The 8,378-nt window shown below is 39.3% G+C and overlaps 1 long non-coding RNA gene across 1 annotated transcript; it reads right to left on the minus strand.

Annotated features, from left to right (window-relative positions):
* Window positions 1-372: 372 nt before the first annotated feature.
* On the minus strand, window positions 373-7,154 carry LOC142600801 (uncharacterized). Its single transcript, XR_012834362.1, has 3 exons — window positions 7,083-7,154; window positions 2,314-2,416; window positions 373-440 (listed from the first exon to the last, which is right to left on the minus strand). It is a non-coding gene; the product is annotated as an uncharacterized LOC142600801 (long non-coding RNA).
* Between the last annotated feature and the right edge of the window lie 1,224 nt (window positions 7,155-8,378).

Consider the following 8,378-nt stretch of genomic DNA (forward strand, 5'->3'; position numbering starts at 1 on the left):
AGTAGTTTCACTCAAATACTGTCCTCTTAGGTGAAGTGAATCTCATCTAAGATTAATAAATTTAGAGAAATATTGGAGGGCAAAAAAAACCCCCAAACCAGATGTTCTGCAATATAGAGCATTCGTGTGCCTTCCCACAAGTAAAATTATGCTTTGGGTTATAAATGTGCCTATAAATATCAGGTAGCTATGGGAATTTTTAAAGATTGTATGTCACTGGAAGAATAAATAGTGACTGGCTGCCAGTGCTAGCAGGATGGTAATCCTTCTCTCAACAAAAACTTGTAAGCTGCTATTCACACGTGAAACATTGTACAGGACAACGTTTAAGAATCAAATATAATAGAAACTGAATTAAAGTGATATGCTTACCACACTGGGCAGATTTCAGTAGTGAACAAAAAGTGGAGGCCACCAGACCCTGGGAATTCCTGAATGTTCTGTAATAAAGTTCATTTTCACCACAGAGCAAATTATTGCAACCTTAAAATGGAATTTAATTTTTATCTCAGCCTCAAATGACCCATTTCCCCCCAACTAACCTTATTTCTTCACACCTTCTGGGATAAGTAAATATTCAGAAACTGAAGCTTTAGGGAAACATCTAAAGATTCAGGAACTTTATAGTCAGATGCTTTAATGTTGAACCACTAAAGCCTGGTGCCTGAACACGGACCGCTGCACTCGTCCTCATACTGCACCAGAAGATGGATACCCAGCTCTGGGCACACTCAGCATACAGAGCCCTTGAGCAAACCAAGAGTAAGTAAACTCTGAGGCTACGTGTGAAACACAGCCCGCCTTGCAGTACTTTTCACAGGGCTCTGCAGAGGCACGGCTATATACCCAAGTTCTAGAGTCTGTAACCATTCTTTGAAGAGGTATGTAGAGTTCTCTCTTCCTTTTTTTAGTCTGAGTAAAACTTTTTTTCCTCTCAAAACATAAGTACTTTCCCTACTTTTACACCTTTGTACTATGGAGCACACAGCCCTAAGTGAGAGAAATTCAAGTACGTCTTCAGCTTAACAGCTCTGCACCCATCGTTTAGGAAACTGCCCTCGCCACAAAGCTACGGGCTGCTCAGGAGGAGTCTGCAAACCGCCCCAGCGGAATCTGGTCCAGTGTGCAGAAAGCAGGTGATTAGGTAATACTACATACTTTTATTTCCTCAAATTATATACCTGGAAAAAGTGACAAACTTTGGGGTTCAAGATGGCTTCAACAATGCTACCAAGATGGGGGGGAAAAAAAAAAAAAAGGGCAATTGTGGTAAGATTAAATTAAGCACACTTATGTTTCACTTGTTTTGATACAGTTTACCCATCTTGGAACTCTTGCCTTTTTTGCTAACAAGAAACCTTTTCCCCAAACTTGTTTCCTTTCCCACCTGTATTAACTTGTCTCATTGAAGACTACTGCCTCTGCTTCCAAACCTTGTCTTTGGTATCAGGGCAAAAGGAAGGCAAAGTTATTCGAGCTACAGGTTGCACCGAAGCAGCTCTGTAACCACAGGGGTGACGTGTGTGTGTGGTCTGGTCCTGCCTGCCAGGAGTGTGTATGTATTAAAAGATATAGGTTGATAAGATAGAGCTATATATGATATTTTACATCAAAAGATATAGATAAAAGGTATTTATATCAACACTTAAACTTATATGTTATGTTACTATTCTGGAGCCATGGTGAACTTTGCATCCCATTTAATCAATCTGCAATCAATACTTTGTTACTACAAGACTGAGAAAATACCATCAAATGTTAAGGAATTTCCTCCACAATTACTTATTGATATTGTTATCACTGTCCTTTGTCCAACGTGACTTAGAAGTCCTTATGCCAAGTGATGTTATCTCTTTCCTTACCAGAAAACTTCTATATTTTTGCAGAGGAAAGCAGAGATAAATAGCATTTTCCCTCCCCTTCCTTTGGGAGCATGAAGCTTATCAAGGGATCAGAGGAAATATTAAAAGACTATTGTGCCAGTGTTTGCTGTGTGTTATTGACAGCTAAATGTGGGGAACAGGAATAACCTATAAATTCAGAAAAAAACCCATTGCTTTGACACTCTACTCTCTCAAGCCATATATTCAAGAGGATTGCTTCTCTCCAAGAAAGATTACATTTTTTCCATTCATATTTCCTGATTGCTAAGAGTTGCTCATGCAAGGGCTATAGTGAGACAACTCAGCCCCTGAGGGCAAGCTCTCATCAGTGAGACGATTTCTTTTTCCCCTCCCTCTGATCTATGACATGGAAGTGCCATACCAAGTATATGGCTCTAAATTTTCAGTTTCACAAAATCAGTCTGCATACCTGCAGCCAAGAATCATGGTATCAGCAGCATGAATACACCAGCGACTTCTGGCATCCAATATTTAACAGTTTTGCAGAGTAAGAGTGTAGTCTTCACTGACAGCTTCATAAAAGAAAAAAAATATATGCCAAATGTAAAACTCAAGTTGTTTTGGAGCAAAGTATCTTTTTTTTACAGAGTGAATTGCCCTATCAAATTCATAAGCAACTTCAAAATCTACCAAAGTAAATTCTCTTCAGGCACAAATGAAGAATGAACAGCAGCAAAAAAAAAAAAAAAAGAAAAAAGAAAAAAGAAAATCTGCCCCTAAAAAGCCTGGGAAAACAAAGGTCCCTGATGTTACCTTAAATATTATGAATACTAATAGGAACCTGCTACAATAAGCTGCCAATATAATCCAGTCAATCACACCAATGATTTGTGCAAATGGCAAATGGTGTTTGATGAATGGACAATTTATGCTCCATTTTCTTGAGTGAGTCAAGCAGGAGCTGATCCTCAGTTGACATTCACTTGGTTTCTGCCACTCTCTTGCCAACATATGATCCCACAGAACCATGAATGTCAGTACACTAATGACTTTACAGTAAAGAAGACTAGTTATATTTCTAGATAGTTACGGTCTACAGTTTGATCACAGATGTTATTGGTGATCTTTTTTTTTAGCTTACGGATTGGGGCTTTTGGAGAGGTCTACTTTCAAATGTCTGCACAAATTAATTTGTGTACTAGCACTGGAGTCTGTAATGAACAATACTAGTATGTGCATTATGAGATCAGACAGATGATTGGAGAAATTTTGTTTCGCTCTTGCCCTCTTTAAGTAATTCTTTATCCTAGAAATGAGTTCACTGTTTTCTCCATGGTCTTCTGTGCCACAATTGCTTCTGAGCCTGCCATTCCTGTCTGCAGGAACTCCCCTAACATGCAGCTGGGCCATGGTCATGTAGTGTCGCAAAAAAAAAAAAAAAAAAAAGCATATCCATTTCAGCCAGAAAGGAGTGGGATAAGTGCAGCCAAAGGTCTAAAGCTAGAGTGTTCTTTTTTCAATCACAAATTATTAAAATGAGCTCTTCTGCGCAACAAGTAGGAGGATGTCAGACTTCACCTGTTTTTCAAAATCCTTGAGTTGGGGATGAGTTTCCTTTCCAGCCTTTCGCCAGTTGTACACCTGTAGTGACTATAGATGTGACTACTCTCCTGAGCTCTGCAGACTCTGCCTATGTCAGGCTTCATTGCAATTTAAACCAATTTCTAATTAGAGTACAACTGATGTATTTAAATGTGAATCACGACATTTGGCAGAACGAGCATAGAAATCAGTTCATTTACATTTTCCAGGCTACGCAAAAGTCAGTAGACAAGAACACTATTTGTGTAGAGATTCTTGAATTAAATGAATGTGTTAGTCAGCATGTTCCTTAACATGGCATTCAAAAAGTTATTTCTTAGACTGTCTTCCAGCTGTTGTATAATATTCTGATTTCATTTATAATATGTGCAGTCACACAAATTCTGTTGACGTCAGTTGTAGTTCACTCCTTATAATTAGTGCATAATACTCTTCTCGTGTTTAACACAGGGAAGTGGAGAAACTATTAATTTTTCTAAAATAATTAAGTTGTCATCAAAATATAATGAAGATGATAAGAAAATTAAACAAACTCTCTAATGAGTCCAAATGAAATTTAAACTGAAAAAAAAATAGATGACTATCTACATCTGGGTTTTTTCCCCAAAGTAAATAACCTTATTTAAAAAAAAAGACAATTCAGCTGGTGCCTTGACAAGTGTATACATCTGTCACATTAAGAGCAACCCCCAAAAACTTAAATAAATGAATAATTAAGGATATCATAAAACTTATGCCACCCACATAATTATGTCACTTTAGCAATATATCGCTGCATAAACCAATAGACTTGGAATGGATTCCTCTGGTGCAGAGTAACAGTGCTGACATCCACTTAAAGCTACCTTTGTCCTTCATCAAACCTTCTCCTGAGCCCAAAAATCACTGAAATTCACATTGAAATCAATGGAAAAACTCTCACTGATGCTAAAAAGCCTCAAAATAGTGCAGATCTCTTCATAGATGAAAGACAGTATCTAGCCTATTATTCATGCTTATTCTAAGCTTGAAGTAGTAATTTTAATGTCTCGATTAAAAAACAAAACAAAAATCTAGTGTGCTAGATTGCTATTACAGTAAAAAATGAAATTAAGCCTGGAAAAAAGAAGGTATGAAGGTAGTTAATGAATTAATTCTCAAGACGGAGATCGGAAACAGTACGATCAATGCATCCCTCACCATGCAAAAGCTTCCACTGGTCATTCATGTACACCTTTTGCAAAACTGCTTTGATAAAACTGGGCTTTAGGAAGAAATTTAAGTGCTAATGCCAAGACTAAACCACAGACGCTTCTTTTTATTCAAGGCTACTGGAGGACTGAAGAATTTCTATTTTGCAGAGGAGAATCTGAAAAAGTTTTCTTTAGAATATATTTCTTCTTCCTCCAATTTTTTTTTTTTTAAAAGACTACTTTTCATTATTGCAGAAGACCAAATTTCTATCTTTTGGCATGACCACAGGGATGGTTACATCTTTCAGATAACATGTCTGAGAGCTGCCAAACCTTGTAAGGACAGAAAATCCACTGACTAGAAGCATTATTTGTTTGACTGACTTTGAAGAACTCAATGATCCGTGAGCAGGCAGAAACAAAAGACTCATTTGCAAGGTACAGCCTTGGGTATGTGGGGCTTTTCTGTGCACTTAGTTTCAGGCCCAGTTAGCCCAGCATATACAGCTGAGAAACTGCAGCCTATTTTCCAGCTTCTAAATAGGGAAAGACTTGGGACCTGACCCAAATCTCAGTGAAGTCAATGGGCATCTTTCCACAGACTCCAATGGACTTTGAACTGGGCTCTTTGTTCTGAGCACTGCTAGTAAGCAAAGCTGTGAGAAAGTATCAGGAGTGGTTGCTCTACTGAGCCTCTTTAGGAAAAAAACTCGTCTGTGAGATGTGGCTATGCACATGTGAGTCTGTGGGTGTGTATACAATTTATATACAAACAGGAAAAAAACATTTTCATAAGCAAACTGCTTTCCTTAAATGACTCCCTCCTGTCCCAGCTATTTTTGACTGAAAGTACTATAAACAGAGGAGGACAGATATTTGTATCATTCAGACAAGGATTTCTCTTGGGTCAGTGTAAGAGCAAACAGAATTAAGTCTCCTCTTGAGTGAGGCATGGGATATGTCTTGGTCTCTTCATATGCACACGCAACCTAAGCTTTCCATGACCCCCTTTTTTTTGTTGTCATCTTTTCACAACTACTTGACATCACCCACACTGGCCTTATATTCCCTCCTCACCTCCAAAAGGCTGGTGGCTCCTTGCCATTCCTCCCTTCTACACTACTGCACCCAAATCCCGCCTGCCCTTTGGAAAATCCTGCCTGTATCCTGAACAAACTGTCTCTGTTTCTCCAGGGCAATTCTTAATGACTCAGAAGGAGAAAGAAAAAAAAAAAAAAAAAGATTAAAAAAAAAAAAAGCCAATGGGATTTTTCCATTAATTCTCAATGAATTTCCATTGAACCTGCCCATCTCTCCCTTCCAGACTCCAACTCACTCTCCTTGTATCTGCAATGAAGATCTTTGCAAATGCAGACTTAACCTTGTCCAGCCTATTTACTCTTTCTTTCACTGTCAGGCTCCCTTGATTCTCATACAGTCTAATTAATTTTTGCTCAACGTATTCATACGATGCAAAGGGACGGTTTGAGGACTTTGCATTAACCTAGCTCAGGAAATCATTTTACTGTGCCATAAACAAAAAAACCCCAACATTATCCACACAAGTGCTGTGTAAAGAGAGCAGATCCCCAAATCTGCTGCTGAACAAAACAGTTCTAACCTCCTTGTGTTTGTCTTGCAGAGCTAGTTGGTAGCTTCAGTGTTAGCTGCAAATATGTAAGTTCTGAGTTGTAACCTAAAAGGAGATTTTGTTTCAGCGTGAGTTTTGGCTGTCGGAAATTGTGCAGTGCACTCCACCAAGTATCTTGTAATTCATCCTGAAATCCCCCAAATCCGTCAGCTTCACTGCTGTTTCCCATTCTGTCCTTTTGTTGCAGAGCTACAGACTGTGCCCATACTGTTAATAGTCCAGTTCTTCCTAATCACTTGTAGATATGTGATTGAAGGTGATGGGTATGACTACAATGCAGGCTGCTTCTCCATAAGATAAATCAGTCTTTGTTAAGGTCTTCCATACCAGAGTTAATTCAGTTGAGGGTACCACAATGCTATTAAGTAGGCAGCAACACCCCCTGCTCAAAACGTACAGCAAAAGTTCATTTTTGTATAGGATTCAGGGATTTGGGTTGATTGTCAGGTTGGGGGGGAGTGTTGGACTCTCCTTGTAATCGCGTCATTACTCCAAATTTCTGTAATCTAAGTTCTGTTTGTTCTCTAAGGGCACGTCAGATCAGATCTTGACAGATTTTTTGATTTCAAGTTCTTTCTTGACAAAATTATCTGAAAGAAAACTGGATCCAGCTAAAGTCAATGGTAGTTTTGCCACTCAATTTACTGAGATCAGTGTTGCACCTCGAGGACTGTAGATATCTTACAACCCTGTTGGATCTGTTCGTGTTAAATCTGATCAGAAATTTAGCCATACTGGATCCTGTCCAGTATCAATTCCGTTTTAGCTTCCAAGCAAGGCATGAAATACAAAAATGAGCAGCACTCTTCTCACCTTCTGGACAGCCATCTGTCTGAAAAGCCACTATGTAGAAGCTTGAAAAATGTCTTTTTTTTTTTTTTTTTTCCCCCCTTTCCCCACAGGTAGCTTTGCTTACAGCCTGAAAAGCAAGTTTCATTTGTTGAGTGGAACCACAATATTGAGACTTTCCACAGTGACTTCCCCTGTTTTGGGGCAAGACTTTTGTTACACTAAGGCTGAAAGGAATATTCAACACTCTAAACCTTAGGCATGCAGCAGGTGCCTAAATCAGGAGCCCAAATCCAATGTGTCATCTCTGATGGCATCCCTCTCTAGAAGAGGGTGCAATGCACATAAGTTAGGCACCTGCCTCTCCTCACTGTCTGTAAAATCCACTATGTTCAAAGAGAAGGGTAAAATTTACTTCCATACAGGCAACCCAAACAAGAAAGAAATCTTGATCTCCTAACAGTGATATTAAATACAGATTGTGATCAGTAAATCATTAACTGTTGAAAAAGGTCAGGCCTGAGAACCACCCAAAAGTCTGAATAGTTCTCAAAGCTATTCAAATCCCTTTTATCTGCTAAATTGGGTTGGACAGTCTTGTGAGAACTGTTTTTTTTATGAGTTTTTTTAGTTCTTTCTGGTTCTGGATAAGCTGTAAATAGCCTGAGAAAAGGCTTTCTCATAGTATTTTGGCTATTCCCATTCTAGTCCCAAGAGACCTGGGGCAGTGTGAAAACAAAGATGGAAAATAATTTTTAAGATTGCCTAAAAGCTTGAAGTTGAAAGAGAGGTGCATGATAAAAGAGTTGAGGAGAGAGAAGTAAGGTAGATGATGAGACCAGTTTTTGATCTGAGATGACTCCCCTAATCTAAGAAGTTAGGATGACAGTTGACAAGACCATAAAAATGCAAGAACCAGACCAAAGATTTGTCCAGCCTGGTATCTGATCAGCAGCAGATGCCAAGTTAAGAGTACGAGAACAGGACAAGTGCATATTCATACCTCCCTGGGGCTGCTCCCAGTGGCTTGTGTTTTATGGCTTTCTTGAGCCGGTGATGGCATCCCAGCGCCGAGCACTGCTTATTCAGGAGACGGGATATGGAGCCCCCTCCCACGGGGTGCAGGGAGACTGTAGTTCCTGCACATCCTTCTACCTGCGAATTCACCCCCCACCTACCAGCAGCTTTCTTCAGGAGGCACAAACCACCCCCGTTCTCTGAGGTGATCTTTTCCCTCTACAGCAGATGTGTGAACATCTTACCAACAAAGAATACTGGGAGAAAATGTCTTATTTATACCAGCCTAGAAAACAATTCAAA

The sequence above is a fragment of the Balearica regulorum genome, chromosome 2 (assembly GCF_011004875.1).
Source record: "Balearica regulorum gibbericeps isolate bBalReg1 chromosome 2, bBalReg1.pri, whole genome shotgun sequence".
Taxonomy (NCBI): domain Eukaryota; kingdom Metazoa; phylum Chordata; class Aves; order Gruiformes; family Gruidae; genus Balearica; species Balearica regulorum.